Genomic DNA, 16138 nt, shown 5'->3' on the forward strand with positions numbered 1-16138 from the left:
AAACAAGTGTTTTAGATATGTGGAATTACTAGAGCTGAGATTTTTGAAACAATATTTGAATCTTAGTAAAGAGATAACAGTCTTTCACTATACAATGATTTGAGTTTCCATAAGAAAATCTGAGCAACTGTTTTAATATGATGCTGGTGGTAATAAATGGTAATTTCAAATTTTTCCCTTTAAAAAATACATGATCCATGTTAACACTAAGTAGTAAATATGTTACATTGTACATTTTAAAAAGGAATGAGTGTTTCCAAGCCTTAAGAGGAAAAAAAAATCCTAATAACGGCATTAATTACCTGTTTTGTCACTGATACACTATGTAGCTTAAGTATGCAACATTAAGCAAAAATGAATATATATTTTTACCAAAGAAACAGAAAAATATGGGAAGAAGTTGAATGCACATGGTGTAGGTCCCAAAGATTACACTATGATTCTGAACCAGATTATTAACGCAAATGTGTCTACATACAAGTTCTGTGAATATTTCTTACACTAGAAAGATCCAAAGCAAATGTAGGCAAGTTTATCCCTATCTTGTAAAGTTAAATATACAGATAGGCTAGAAGTCCCATTTGCTAAAGTGCATCAGCTGACCACATCTGCTCTGGCCCTGCTATTCGGAGCTATCTGAGAAAGTGGTGATCATTCGTGCTTATTTATTCACTCTTTTCTCTATGCTATTATAGTCAGAGAGGATGATAGATTTAAAAAAAAAAAGACAAATACTTTGTACAGTGAACTACAGAAAAACAATCCTAAATATACTACCTTTGAAAATTCTGAGTTAAGATAACCTCATTATTTTTAAATACTGAAAATGTAAAGGGTCCATACAAATTGAGTTGTATTAAGTATATACTTTCTACTTTAATATTCACTTGCTGTGCTCTTAAAATCTCTATAAGAGAAGCAGGTATTTCCCCATGTCTTTTGGCAATAAATTTAAAAGTAAAAGCTGCAGGGCTGTAAAATTTCATGAAATTTGTGGGTTTTTTAAAGCTGAATTACTCAATATCTTGTATTATTATTGCACTCATATATTGCCCAGAACATATCTACAGCAACTCAGCAACAGTGATTGCAACAAAAGTAAGGTAAATAGGTCTACAAAGCATTTGATTTCCTTATTAGATAAGAAAGTTTTCATAAAGGAAATGCAAACAACAGCAATTCAAATCAGATTATATATGCTTAACAATTACTTATATAAAATTAAATCTAACCCTCACCTCTACAAATCTGTAGGGAATCAGAAAAGGACTTATATTACACAAAGTCTTGACTATTGCTGCATTCCTCTTTGAAATCACTGAGTTAAAACAGCATTTTCCCAAGATTTAAAGAAAAATAGATTTTATTAAAGAGTTTCTTTTTCATCACTGAATACATCATCTTTGTTACTAAGAGAAACAAGTTATATTTTTTCCACTATGATTCACTCTGATGAAACAAATAATTCTCTTTCTTTTAACTCCTAATAAACACTACATTTTCAAGACTAAAGGAATCATCAGTAGGCATTCTTTTTGATATAAGTTATTTGTCTCTAAAATATGTCAAGTAAGCTTTCAAAGACTCAGGGAGGGGCAGCTTCATGATTTTTTCCCTCAGTAAATTCTGTGGTGGCTCCTCTGGCTTCATGGCTTCATTATGATCTTTCTCATCTTTTCTTTGTTATCTTCTTCCATTTTTTCATCCTCCTCGCTGTCTAAAGGCTGAGGAATGAGCTGATTACCCACAAACACATAAGTGTTGATTCTCTGTTTAACTCGCTTTCTTTTCCTCTTAGGTGGAGCCCTTTGAGGAATCCCCTTGGCCTGCATCTCATCATTTATGAAATTTCTAAGTGTGCGCCGAATGTAAATACAAGCCAAGTCCTGTAGATTCCTGACAGCACAAGGAGGGAGTCCCACAGAATCTGGTTTGCCATTATCATTCTTACTTGGTTGTACAAGTGGAGCAAATGAAACAGCAAGAATATTTTTACTTTCCCAAGTATTTTGTCCAGTTCACATAATCTGTGTTAACTGATCCTCTATAGGCATAACTTGTATGCCTCCAATTTTTAGTAATATTTTCATGTAATTTTCATGGTCTTTCTGAACTCCAGCTCCACAATAAATTCGATCATACTGATTACTGTCAGATGCTATCTGGAGGCAATTACCAACCACAAATGCAGGTTCACAGAACTCAAATTTATCAAAGCTATCACTAGTTTTGATGAAGCTCTCCAGTTTTTCCTTGGCATATTCCACCACATCTGAATGAAGCTCAATCCCATGATTTATTCCAAAAGGACCTAAAATTAAGCCCACCATTGTACTTAAATATCCGGTTCCACTTCCCAGGTTAAGAAAAGATAATCCTGGTTGAAGTTTCAATGCTTCCATTGAAAGACCCCAGCCCCATAACCTAAGGCCCGATTATGAAAAGTAGAAAGTATGCAGTAAACAGGTGAGCTCACCACATGACCTGTTAGAAAGGGCACCCTGCCCACATCACAGGACATGCTTGAGCAAACTGGGATCATAAGCGGGAAAAGGGAGGAAACAAAATGTAAACCTATGAGATTAATGAGTTTTTCGGGAACCTATAGTGAAAAACAAGTTTATCATAGTGAAAAACAAGTTTATCATAGTGAAAAACAAGTTTACCCTTTAAGTGACATGTATGCTGGATTCAAAAACACCTGTTATTGTGCTAGGTGGAAAACAACTCCTTTTTCCCTATAAAAGATCTGTACCCCAAAGCCCGGTGTGCCAGTTCACCAAAGCTTCGGCTGAGGTTTTGCTGTGCACCGGCAGGCGCCTGTGTATTAATAAACTTGCCTCTTGCTTTTGCAGCCAGTGTGACACTAGTTCTCTTTTGGATGGGGGATTTGAGGGTCTGGGGGTCTTTCACCATAACTTCAGAATAAATGCAAGGTGCTGACAAGTGTATGTTTCCATGCTTCCAGGCTAAGTCTTTGTAAGCATTGTCTCTGTAGCCTTCCAAATAGTAATCTCCACGATCAATTGCTCTGAAGGCTTGCTCCACTCTTTCAGTAAGGATATACTGAGCTTCTTTAAGGTTATCAATTAAGTCATCATTATCTTCCCCAGCACTCACAGCTCCTCCCATGATAATATTCAAATCAAATCATAAATTTAAAAATGTAATAAGATCAGTAGAAATGGTTTACAATAATGTAGTGTGGTTTGTTTTCTTTTTAATACTGCACTTGATTTCCAAAAATAAACTGATCCTGTGGCGGTGGTCAATCTGGCCAGCCACAGCGGCGCGGGAGCCAGGGAGTAGGACTCTGCAAGCTCCCAGGCCCCAGGCGGCCGCCACCGCCACCACCACCACAACAACACCGCCGCCACCGCCACCGCCGCCGGCAGGGCGGGAGATGGGGGGGGCGGACCTGCGCCAGGGGTAGCAGGACTGTCCTGGCCTCCAGTACCGCCAGAGAGTTGGGCATGCGCGGAAAGCCCTAGGAGAGAGTTTTTGTGGTTTTTGTATGTATGTATGCATTTGTGTGCTAGCTGTGTTTGGAGGAGGAAAATAAACTCAGAAGACACATTTAATTTTGCCTTTGTATTTTGTTTCTTTTGTCTCCCCCAAATGTGGAAGGAATTACTAGAGCATCTGCAGCCATCTCATATCCCCACCATAAAAGAAAAACAGAAACAAAAAACCAAAAACAGAGATCTAAGTTAGCTGGCATCCTAAGTAAGCTGCCTATCTTGGAGCTCCTTGTTATGATGAAAGAAGAAAAGTGTTACCAGGTGGCACTGTTGCTAAACAAAAGAAGCTAGACTATATCGTTTGCTGTTTCATAGATACTCAGATTCAATTTGATAGAAAAACAGGTCTAATCAAAGCCAGCTTTGAGGGAAGATAGAAGAAACTTTTTTTTCAAACATTCCATCTTGGAATCTCTAAGCCTGAGAAGTCTTTTAAAAGAGAAGAGGTAGCAAAGTGAGACAAAAGGCAGGAAATATATATATGCAGATTTAGTTTGCCTAGGAAGGATAGGCCCACCCAGCAGAAAATCTCCATTATCAGCTTGCTTGGCATCTCCCAGGTTGGGGGGGCAGCCCTTCAGCCTTCAGGTTCAGCATGAGGTAGTTCAGAGAGACCCCAACTGCAGTCTGTTCAACAAGGCTCTCTCTTATTTAAAGCCATTGTTATTTGAATTTTCTCTTATACAGAACTAAATACAATTCCAAAATGATATTCCCTTTTATCCTAATATCCCAAGGTTATTTTTAATGGTCACTCTCTTAAAATAGGTAATGTTAGTTGGGAGTGAAGCTCAGTGGAAGAATGCATTCCTGCAAAAAGAAAAACTAAAGCTTTCACATTGTTCAAAATTTGAAAGTTAGAAAAGGTTTCATGAGAAAGGAATAAGATTATGGGGCTAGGGATATAGCTCAGTTGGTAGAGTGCTTGCCTTGTATGCACAAAGCCCTGGGTTCAATCCCCAGCACCAAAAAAAAAAAAAAAAAAAAAAAAAAAAAAGATTATGTAATGGAAGTTCTCTTCATGCAACACTGTGAGTGAGAAAAGCCAGAGGGCAACAAAGGAGAAGCTGTATTCACAGGAGAGAAAAAGAGGAGGAACTCTGGAATTAATAAAAATTAATAAAATGATGGGAAATCTAAAAGAGCACAGAGAAGGAGAAAGGTAACCTAGAGAAAACTATAAAGCAATTTTCAACATTAGCTGGTAGCTGGTCCCACTCTCTGTGAAAAATAGCAAGACAAGCATGAGTGTTTGTTTGTTTTGATTTGTTTTATTTTGTTGTGGTGGCAGTTAGGTCTGAAAACACCAAGACCTAGGCTGGTAAATTGCTGGGTTGCTGTAATACCACCTCTAGCGCAAAATTCAGTGATTTGATAGCTTCCCCCACTTTCAGAGACATTGTTAGGATACTCCATGATTTGGACATTTGCCCCATCCTGGGTATACAGGATATACAGACTGAGGGCCTCTGGAGGAGTGTGTACCCTCCTGGTCTCTATAAACTACTGAACTTTAAACAACAAGAAGGGCTTGTAAACCAAGTTTGATGGCATTTGGTGGCGCATGCCTCTAATCCCAGTTAGAAGACATTTGTGACTTTTTTTTTTTTATTTTGTTATTTTTTTTCTTATTTTGAGCCTGCTTTACTTTTTTTTATTCTTTAAAATATTTTTCTCTTTTCCTCTTTCTCATTATTCAATTTTTAAAAAATATTTTTCTTCTTTCTTTTTTCCCTTTTTGCTTTCCTCCTCTTATACTTTTTATAAATTTTACTTTTATAACTTTTTACATATTATTTTGCCATTTTCTACTGTCATTGGTGATATTGTGATAATTTTAATTGGTTATTTTTTTATGTTGTTGTTGTTGTTATTTCTGTTTGATTTCTTTATTCTGAGAAGGGTAGGGATTGAGTCCAATACCTTTAACACGTTGGGTGGGTGCTTTGCCACCGAATTATACCCTTTAGCCCAGTTGAGAGGAACTGCTGTTTATTCCATCCATAACCTAGTCTTTAGTACACACTTCAATTTAAAGAATAGGGGAAACAAAAGCCCCCAGTTTATGATCAGGGACTAGGGCTACAGAAGGCCTGAAGTCCCACTCCTGGACAACACCCCACCTTAGCGATAACAGTGAAAAATAGTTCAACTCTTGTGGACACTAAAGCCAGAATTAGACAGGCAGACAGTATAGGTAGGTAAATCTAGTCAGGGCAGATCTAGGAGGCCAATTTTGAGTTAGTCCAGGAAGTTGGGGACTGTCCCTGAGAGAGTGACAGGTTAATTCCTTCAGAGCCCTTCCTTCACCATTATTAAGAACAGGTCCCAGCTGTAATCTGTTGCTAAGGTAATTTATCCCAGGAATTGCCCCTCTCTTCCGGGGAGCTATAAGGTTGTTAATTAATGTGTCCTTGGCTGCTCCATCCTGCCCTTCCCCCTTCAGCCCACCTGTTCCCCATCTTTTGGCCATCCCGCTGAGCATTTCCTAGGCCTAGCCAAATGCCTAGTCTTGTAAGCAGGAAGGAGTATGATAATGGGAAGAGGGCAGGAGAACAAAGGAAGCCTAGGACGTGTGAAAAAGGGCAGAACACCTGCTTCTTGGATACCAACTATCCCTATTCTCCCTCTGCAGAGAAGTCTTTTAAAATAAACCCTGCTTTAAATGCTTGCCTCTGCGTGTTTCTCTAATGTTCAAAATTCAATATGTGAGGGAGCAGAACTCATAACCAGTAGTATCAACACCACATCAACTAGTAACTTCAATACAGGTTACTTCCATACCTTTTCAGATTGCACATTGCTGCCAAGACTGGAGAAGTAACCACAGAGAGTATACCACACATGCTCCACTATCTACAACACACTTGCCTGAACTGACAAAGGTACTCCACGCCTGTAACACCAACAGAAAAAGTGGGTCCCTTAGGCCAAGACTCACTAATCTCAGCTAAAGAAGTCACAAGGAAACTACACTATGAATTCCACTTGGAATCAATCACAACCCTACACAACAAACTGATATCCCAAGGGTACGTTAGGAAAGATGCTCTCTAGACCCTAACATAAAAATGGAAGAGATATTCATCTCAACTAATGCAGAAATCTCAGCATAGAAACACAAGAAATATGAAAAAAGGCATGTAACTTCTCCAAAGGTTTATAGCTCTCTAGTAACCCAATCCGAAGATATTAGAGTAGATGACATGCTGTACAAAGAATTCAAAAGATTTATTTTTTAAAAAAATGATGAATTATGTCAGTGAGGATACAAATAAACAATGGAATGAATTAGGAGAGATGATGGAGAATATAAAAGAGCAATTTGATAAAAAGATAAGAGATTCTGAAAAAGGATCAAGCAGATATAAAAAGAAATTGTGTAAATAAAAAGCTCAACAAGTTAAAAAGAAAACTCTGTTGAAAGCCAATTGTTAATAGACTAGATCATAGAGAAGAAAGAATATCAGGTATTGAAGAAAAGATTGATCAGTTATCACATTCAGAGAGTAGTAAGAAAAAAATAAGAAGTATATAAGATCTATTGGAAACCATTAAACAGCAAGCATACAGATAATCAGAATAGACAAGTGAGCTGAGCTACAGGATAAAGGTGTACAAAATCTATTCCATGAAATAAAACCTCAAATTTTCCCAAATCTTGGGAATGAAATGTATAACTGGGTATAAGAGAAACTATATCTATAGAAACATAAAGGCCTAGATGTCGTGAAATGATGCATTTCCAACTCTAAAGAGAATATAACTCCCAACCTGGATTACTATATCTAGCAAAGTATTCCTTCGGAAATGAAGCAGAAATAAAGACCTTACAAGATTAGCATAAACTAAGGGAATTCATGACCACTAAACCTGCATTACATGAGATACTTAAAGAAACCATACACACAAAATGTTAAGCAATATAAACACAATCATGAAAGTAGATAAAGTTCAGAAAGAATCAAACTTTAATAAGTCAATATGATATCAAATCACTAACATGGATAAGGAAAAAGAAGCAAACATATTCAAAACTTCCAGAAGAAAACAAACAAACAAAAATGGCACCAACTAGAATGTACATTTAAATAATAATTATTAGCATAAATGGACTTAATTTTTTAACTAAAAAAATGCAGAATGGTTGATTGGATTAAAAATAAGGCCTTACAATTTGCTGCCTGAAAGAAACTCACTTCACAATGATATACACAATCTGAAAGTGAAAGAATGAAAAATGATATTCCAAGGAAATGGAATCAGGAATCAATCCAGAGTAGTTGTACACAAGTCTTACAAAGGAGACTTCAAATCAAAATTAGTCAGAAGAGACAAAGACTGATTTTTAAGAAGTAGAGTTTTATGAATGTTAATATAGCTACTCTGCTTTTGGATAGAAAGAACAATTAATCAAAGAAAATGTGTTTATAAATATATGTGTACTGAACATCAGAGAATCCAGTTTTATAAAACAAAAACTACAGGACATTAAGAGAGAGATAAACTTCCAAATAATAATGGTGAGTGACTTCAATATCCCCATATGACAGATAGATCATCCAAACAAAAAGCAAAGAAATATCAAAGCCAAATTATTCAATACATCAAGTGGATTCCATAGGCATCTTCAGAATATTTCACTGAATAGTTGCAGAATACAAATTCTTTTTATCAGCAGATGGAATTTTTTTTCCAAAATACATTACAGTTTAGGACCAAAAGCAAGTCTTGACAAATAAAAATTTTGAAATAATTCCTTACACATTGTCAGATCACAATGAAATGAAACTAGAAATAAACAGCAAGAGAAACAACAAAAACTATACTAGTATATGGATACTAAACAATACTTCTTTGAAAGAATGGTGGGTCGTTTAAAAAATCTGTGGGAGGATTAAAAAAAAATTCTAGAGTCAAAAAGAACATGGAAAAAAACATACCAGGACTGATAGGATACAGCAAGTACACAGCAAAAGCATTATTGTAGGATGTTTACAGCTATGAGTTCCTATGTTAGAGAGAGAGAGAGACGATCCCAAATAAATAAGTGAATGATTCATCTAAAAGTCTTAGAAAATAAGAGCAAACCAAAACCAAAATCAGAAGAAGAAAATAAGTAAAAATATCATCAGAAGAGAAACGAATGAAATAGGCACTTAAAAATAGAAAGGATTGATGAAATAAAGAGTTGATTCTTTGAAAAGAAAAACGAAATTCACAAACTTTTAGCTAAACTAATTAAAAGAAAGACAGAGAAGACCCAAGAAAATAGAAGCAGATGTGGAAAAGAGATTTTTAAAATAGATGCCAGTGAAAAACCATAGGATTCTTAGAGAATATTTTGAAAAATTATATGCTAATAAATTGAAAAATCTAGCAGAAGTGGACAAATTCTTAGATATATATGACTTAGATACACATGAGTTAGATACATATTTAACAAAAAGTTGAAGAAAGAGGATATAAATACATAGATAGGTAAATAACAAGTAACAAATTGAAGAAGTATTAAATAGTCTTCCAACAAAGAAAAGTCCAGGAGTGGACAGATTCACTGCTGAGATTTATCAGACATTTAAAGAAAAACTGATACCAATACCACTCAAACTATTACATAACAAAGGCAGTTAGAGCTCTTCAAACTTATACAAAGAAGCTACAACAAATACTGAAAAAAGAAAACTACAGGCCAATATCCTTGTTGTATGTTGTATCCTACATACAACAACCCTCAAAAAATACTTGAAAATAAATTTCAACAACAGATTAAAAAAATATAACCAACCTGGCTTCATTCCAGGGATGCAAGGATGCTTCAACATACATAAATCAATAAATGTAAAACAGCATGTATATAGAATTGAGGATAAAATTCTCATGATTATCTAAATAGATGCACAAGAAACTTAGATAAAAATCCAGCATTGTTAAGTGAAATAAGCCACTCCCCCAAAACCAAAGGCCAGATGTTCTCTCTGATATGTGGATTCGAACACACAATGGAGGCAGGGATAATAGAAGTTGAATTAGATAAAGGGGAATAAAGGGAAGAGAGAGGATGGGAATAGGATGGACAGAATAAATCAGACATAACTTTCCTATGTTCATATATGAATACACGAACAGTTTAACTCCACATCATGTACAACCACAAGAATAGGAAGTTATACTCAATGTATGTATAATATTTCAAAATACATTCTATTGTTATGTATAGCCAAAAAGAACAAAAAAAGCAGCATTGCTTCATGAAAAAAGCCCTGAACAAATTAATTACAAAAGGTTCATAACTCAACATAATAATGGCTATGTATGACAAAATCATAGCCAATATAGCAGAGGGGTGGGAGGGGAAGGAAGGGGGCATGAGGTTAGAAATGATGGTGGAATGTGATGGACATCATTATCCAAAGAAAATGTGTGAAGACATGAATTGTTGTGAATATAATTTGTATACAACCAGAGATATGAAAATTTGTGCTTTATATTTGCAATATGAATTGTAATGCATTCTGCTATCATATATAAAGAAAAAAAGGAATGCATTTTCTCTAAGATCAGGAATAATAATAAGTTTCCACTCTTGCCACTCTTATTCAATATATTACTAGAAATTTTAGCACAAACAATTTGGCCAGAGAAAAATATAGTTATACAAATTGAAAAGACAAGTCAAATTACCCTGGTTTGTAGATGATATGGTTCCATACTTAGAAAATCCAAAAGACTCCACAAAAAGACTTAGATCTGATAAATTCAGCAAAGTAGCTTTTCTATACACCAATAATGAATTTACTGAGAAACAAATCATGGAAATAATCCCATTGACAAAATAAAATAAAATACCTTCAAAATAAATAAAATACCTAGGAATATTCCTAATTAAGGAAGTGTAAGAATTCTACATTTAAAATTATGGGGCACTGAAGAAAGAAATTTGAGTAGACACTAGAAGATGGAAAGAATTCCCATGTTCATGGATTTGGAGAATCAATATTGTTAAAATAGCAATACTACCAGAGGTAATCTACAGACTCAATGCAATACCCATAAAATAACAATGACATTTTGCATAGAAGTAGAAAAAAATCTATAAAGCATTAATTTAAAAAAACTACCAAAAAATAGGAGGAAGACAGTAGATTAGACAAAAGGGAATAGAGGGAGGGAGGAAGAGAGGGAAAGGGAAGTATTGGGAACTGAAATGGAGCAAATTATATTCCATGAATGTCAAAATGAACTCCAATATTAAGTATAAATACAATGTGCTAATAAAAAGAATTATATTTAAAACATTAAAAATACTTATCAATGAGTTTTCCCCTAATCAATGGTGTCTGGTATTAACATTGCCACATCAACTTTGTTTTTGTTATTATTTGCCTAGTATATTATTTTCCATTCTTTGCTTTCATTTTTTGGCATATTTATGTCTTAAACATTTCTTGTAAACCGCAAGGACCTAGCTTTTGTTTTTGTCACTTTTATTCCAATAAGCCATTTAGTTATAGCAACTGTCATTTAACCCATTATGTTATAGTAACTTCATTGCGTATATATTCAAACTAATTTTTTCCTTATATTTTGAGATTTTTAGATATCAATCTTTTTCTGTTTTTTCCTTCTTTCCTATTTTTCTTAAGATGGATTTCTTAAATTCTATTTTTCTTTATTTTGATTTGAGAGTTAAACATGCTACTTTTCACCTTTAATATTTACTCTTGTAATTATATAACAAATTTAAATGTAAATTATATCTTGAAACTCCTCCCCCAATATGAAATGCTTTAAATATTATCTTCACATTTTGTTTTATGTTTTTATTACATATTACTTCATTTTTTTGTTTAGCACATACCATTGTAATGGCTGTATTAAGATATAATATATTCAATAAATTGCACATGTGTAAAATGTGACATTGCATAACTTTTGAAACATGTGTACAGCCACAAAACCATCATCTTAATCAAGATAATAAACATATTCATCACTCCCAAATGTTTCTTTGTGTCCTTCATAATTTCTCCCACCCATCCTGGGGCAACCACTAGGTGCTTTTTGTTAGTATAGATAAGTTTAAATCTCAAGAAGTTCATACAATTCAATTATACAGTCCACATTGTTTATATTTTTCATTCAGCAAAATTATTTTAAATATTCATCCTTTTTTGATTGTGCTGGTGATTCATTCCTATATATTGTTGAGTAGTATTCCATTGCTTATTCATTCATCTGTTAATAGAAATTCATGCTATTTCCAGATTGGGCTTATGATAAATGAACATTCATATAAAGGCTTATACTGGTGTTTCATTTTCTTTCTCTTCAGTATATATCAATGAGTGGAAAGAGAAGGTCATATTGTAAATACATGTTTAACTTTTTAAGAAAATGCCAAATTGTTTTTCAAAGTAGTTGCATTGTTTTACATTCCACCCATCATTTCTTCCATATCTCCACTAATAATGGTATCACATGTGGTTTTAATTTGCATTTCACTAATTACTAATAATGTTAAATATATTTTCTTGTGCTTATTTGCAATCTATATTGCTTTAATTTTATTTATCCATTCATATATTGATAGACACGTAGGCTGAATACATATATTGGCTATTGTGAATTGTGCTTCGGTAAACATGGGTATGCATGTATCTCTAAAGTATACTGACTTAACTTCTTTTGGATAAATACCAAGGAATGGTATGGTTGAAACATATGGTATTTCAATGTTTAATTTTTTGAGGAACATCCATAATGATTTCCATAGTGGCTGTGTTAATTTACATTTTTATCGACAGTGTATAGGAGTTCCTTTTCCCCCACATATTCACCAGCATTTATTGTTGTTTCCAACACTCTTTTGAAAACAGGTTTTAATTTTGATGAAGTCCAAATTATGTTTTTAATTTATTTGATTTAGCTTTTTATTTTTCTTTTGATTAACATGTTAATGGCACATTCAGTGATATTTCTACATAAGCATACAACATGCACTAATCAAATCCAACCTTGCTTTATCCACCATCCCCAACAACGTATCCTGCCCAACTCTAGTTATCATTACTCATACATGAGAGACAACATACTGTACTTGTATTCTTCTTGTTTATTTCATATAATATCAAGCACTATGTTTTCTCTCCATTTTGCTGCAAATAAAAAGATTTCATCTTTTCATGCCTGAATATTATTACATTGTGTTTATCTCTAATGATATCACATTTTCTTCATATGTTGATGGGCATCTGGGATGATTCCATATCTTGTCTTCTGTTTATAGTGCCACAGATAGACATGGACATATATGTATATCTTTGGTATGTTTATTTCATTTCCTTTGGATACATACAAAGAGGGGGGATAGGTGGATAATATGGTGCATGTTTTTATGGGTCAAACTTTGGTGGCATATCTAAGAATTGCCTACTCAATGTCAGCTTAGACTACCATAACACTATACCACAAACTGTGAAAATTATATATCTATTTTCTTAACCTGGAGGCTAAAAGTCCAAGATCAAGGTATGAGCATGGTTGATTCCTGGTGAGATCTCCCTTACTGGCTTGAAAATAGATGCTTCTTTTTTTCACTGTGTCTTCTTAAGGACTTTACTCTGTGAAAAAAGAAGCCATCTATTATTAAGATATGTAAGAGAGACATATCTGGTGCCTCATTCTTATAAGGACAGTCATTGGAATAGAACCACACCATTATGGCCTCATTTAGCCTTGAGTAACTCCTTAATATAGTCCCACTCAGGTTGGACTTCAATATATAAATTGGAGGTTGCATTGGGGGCCACAATTCAATTTATAATATCAAGGAACAAGGATTTTCTCCTAAAAGTTTATAGTTGGTGGTTTTACATTTAAGTGCATGAACCATTTTTTAATTTGGTGTAAGATATGGACCAAACTCCTTTCTTTGCATATTAATAACCAATTGTTTTAACATCACATATTGAAAAAACAGTCATTTCACCACTCAATTGCCCCAAAACTCAGTTTTCTATTTATCGTGTGTGTTTATTTTTGAATTTTTAATCCATTTAATTTTTTTATATATCTATCATTATGCCAGGGCCACATGTCTTTACTGATTACTGTTTTTTTTTGGGGGGGGGGCGGTGAATACCAGGCACCCAGGGGCACTCAACCACTGAGCCACATCCCTAGCCCAATTTTGTATTTTATTTAGAGACAGGGTTGCTTAGCACCTTGCTTTTGCTGGCGCTAGCTTTGAACTCACCACCCTTTTGCCTCAGCCTCCTGAGGAGCTGGGATTACAAACGTGCCAAGACACCCAGCCTGATTACTTGTATAGTAATTTCAGAAATCAGGAAGCAACCATTTGTCTTTTTGTCAAAATTACTTTGGCTATCCTGATGCCAAGTGGGATTTATATCATTTTATCCATTTCTGAAAAAAAAAGCCTGCTGAGTTTTTAATTGAAATTGCAATGAATCTATATATCAATTTAGGGATAATTATAACATCAGAATCATAACAGTTTTCCAATCCATGAATAATATATACCTCTCAGTTTCTTTAGGTCTTCTTTAAGTACTGTAAGATACATTTTATAGTTATCATTTATTGATGTTTGAATCTTGAACATCTTTTGTCAGACTTATTCCTAAGTATTTCCATATTTTTGGTGCTATTTAAAGTGGCACTTTTTGAATTTTACATTTTTGATATCATATTTGGGTATCATATAAGATCATTTTATACTGAATTTGTCTTCTGCAGTATTATTAAGATCACTTATTATTTCCAGGATATATTTTGCAGATTTCATCAGATTTTTCCACATTAAATAATCATGTTGCTTATGAATAAATAAACTTCACTACTTCCTTTCTAAACTGTATGCCTTTTGTTAATATTTCTTGTCTTGTTGAACTCACTTGAACTTCTAGTACAATGTTAAATAGAAATATTGAGAGCAGTCATCATTTTCTTATTCCTGATCTTATAGGGAAATCAGTCTTTTTATTCAATATAATTTATTTTGTATGTTTTGAGTTCATCCTCAAAACACAGTTAGCAGATTTTTTTCTAATTGTACAATGCTATATTATGGAGGAGGGAAGGGCGTGTTTGATAAAAGTAACACACTTTTATTCCCTCTGCTGTATTACTCTCTTAGTATTGTGCTTATTGTGGATATTGTGCTCGCTTAGATGGTTTGGGCAGTTCTCACAAAGTATTTTTGTCTGTACATTTTTATTTACATATTTCTGAAATAATGATGACCTTGGATTTACTAATCTGCTACCCTGCTGATGTCATGGCATTGTTATAATTTTATGTTATGTTTGCAAAATATATTACTCCAGCCTAGAAAAAGATAAATTTTCTTTCTGTTAAATTTTTTATCATAATAAAAGTATATTGAATGTTATATTAATTTGCATTTAGTAGAGTAAGCATATACTATATTCCCCTGATTTAATATGTTGTGAAATATACTACTAGATTTCCCAGTGTAAAACTATTCTTCATTCCTGGGATAAACCTAATTTGATCATTTAATTTTCCATATATTTCTGTATTTTGTTCACTAATGTTTTGTTTATGATTTTGCATTCATATTCAAAAGTGAGAATGACCTGCAATTTTCCTTTGTCATCTAGCTCTTGTTTGGTTTCTGTATGAACCTGATGCTAAACTCATTACAATACTTGGGAATTATTCCCTTTCTTCCTGTATTCTAGAAGAGTATCTATAAGATTGAAATCATAATTTACTCAGATAACCTTTAAATCATCTCTGATGTCTTTTTAAGAAAAAAATTTCATTGTGAGATCAATTTTTTAATTATGAAAGAATTATTCAAAGTTTTAATTTTATTGAATCATTTTGGGGAAGTTATATTATTCTAGACAAATATTCATTTTGTTTTGTAGTACCCTCTTTGGTATTCTTATAATCACTGAAAAGTTTATAGGTGTGAGACTTTTCTTAATCCTAATATTGCTGTTTTATATTTCCTTCACTCAGTCTTAACAAGAATTCATTAATATTTTTAACACATGAAATTTTATGTCTGTTGATACTCTCTATTGTATATTTGCTTTCCTTTTCATTTGTGACTATTGTTGTCCTTATCATTTTTCTTATTCCATTGATCTTTTCCTGGTTTTATTACTTATATGCATAGCATCTTGATTTTCACCCTTCTTTCTTTTCTTTCTTTTTTTTAAATATTTTAAAAATTTGTTTATAATATTTATTTTTTAGTTTTCGGCAGACACACTTGTTTGTATGTGGTGCTGAGGATCGAACCCGGGCCGCACGCATGCCAGGCGAGTGCGCTACTGCTTGAGCCACATCCCCAGCCCCCCTTCTTTCTTTTCTAATATGAATATTTTAAGCTGCACTATTAAGTACATATATATTGAGAATTTTTATAACTTCAAAATAAATTAAATGTTTTATAATTATGTAGTGGCATTTTTTTAGTAATGTTTTGCCTGATATGTTTGGTTTGCTGCTAACATAACTCTGCAGCTCTTTTTTTTTTTTAAGTTACTATTTACCCACTACATTTATTTCCACTTTTATTAATACTGCTGGTCACAGTATTGTTCTATTTTAAATAT

At 33.6% G+C, this 16138-nt stretch overlaps 1 pseudogene across 1 annotated transcript; it reads right to left on the bottom strand.

Annotated features, from left to right (window-relative positions):
• Window positions 1-303: 303 nt before the first annotated feature.
• Window positions 304-3258, bottom strand: LOC308638760 (protein-L-isoaspartate O-methyltransferase domain-containing protein 1-like; annotated as a pseudogene). Its single transcript has 2 exons — window positions 2914-3258; window positions 304-2399 (listed from the first exon to the last, which is right to left on the bottom strand). The product of its transcript is annotated as a protein-L-isoaspartate O-methyltransferase domain-containing protein 1-like (transcript).
• Window positions 3259-16138: the final 12880 nt, after the last annotated feature.

The sequence above is a fragment of the Spermophilus citellus genome (genome assembly GCF_964194105.1).
Source record: "Spermophilus citellus genome assembly, chromosome: X".
NCBI lineage: Eukaryota > Metazoa > Chordata > Mammalia > Rodentia > Sciuridae > Spermophilus > Spermophilus citellus.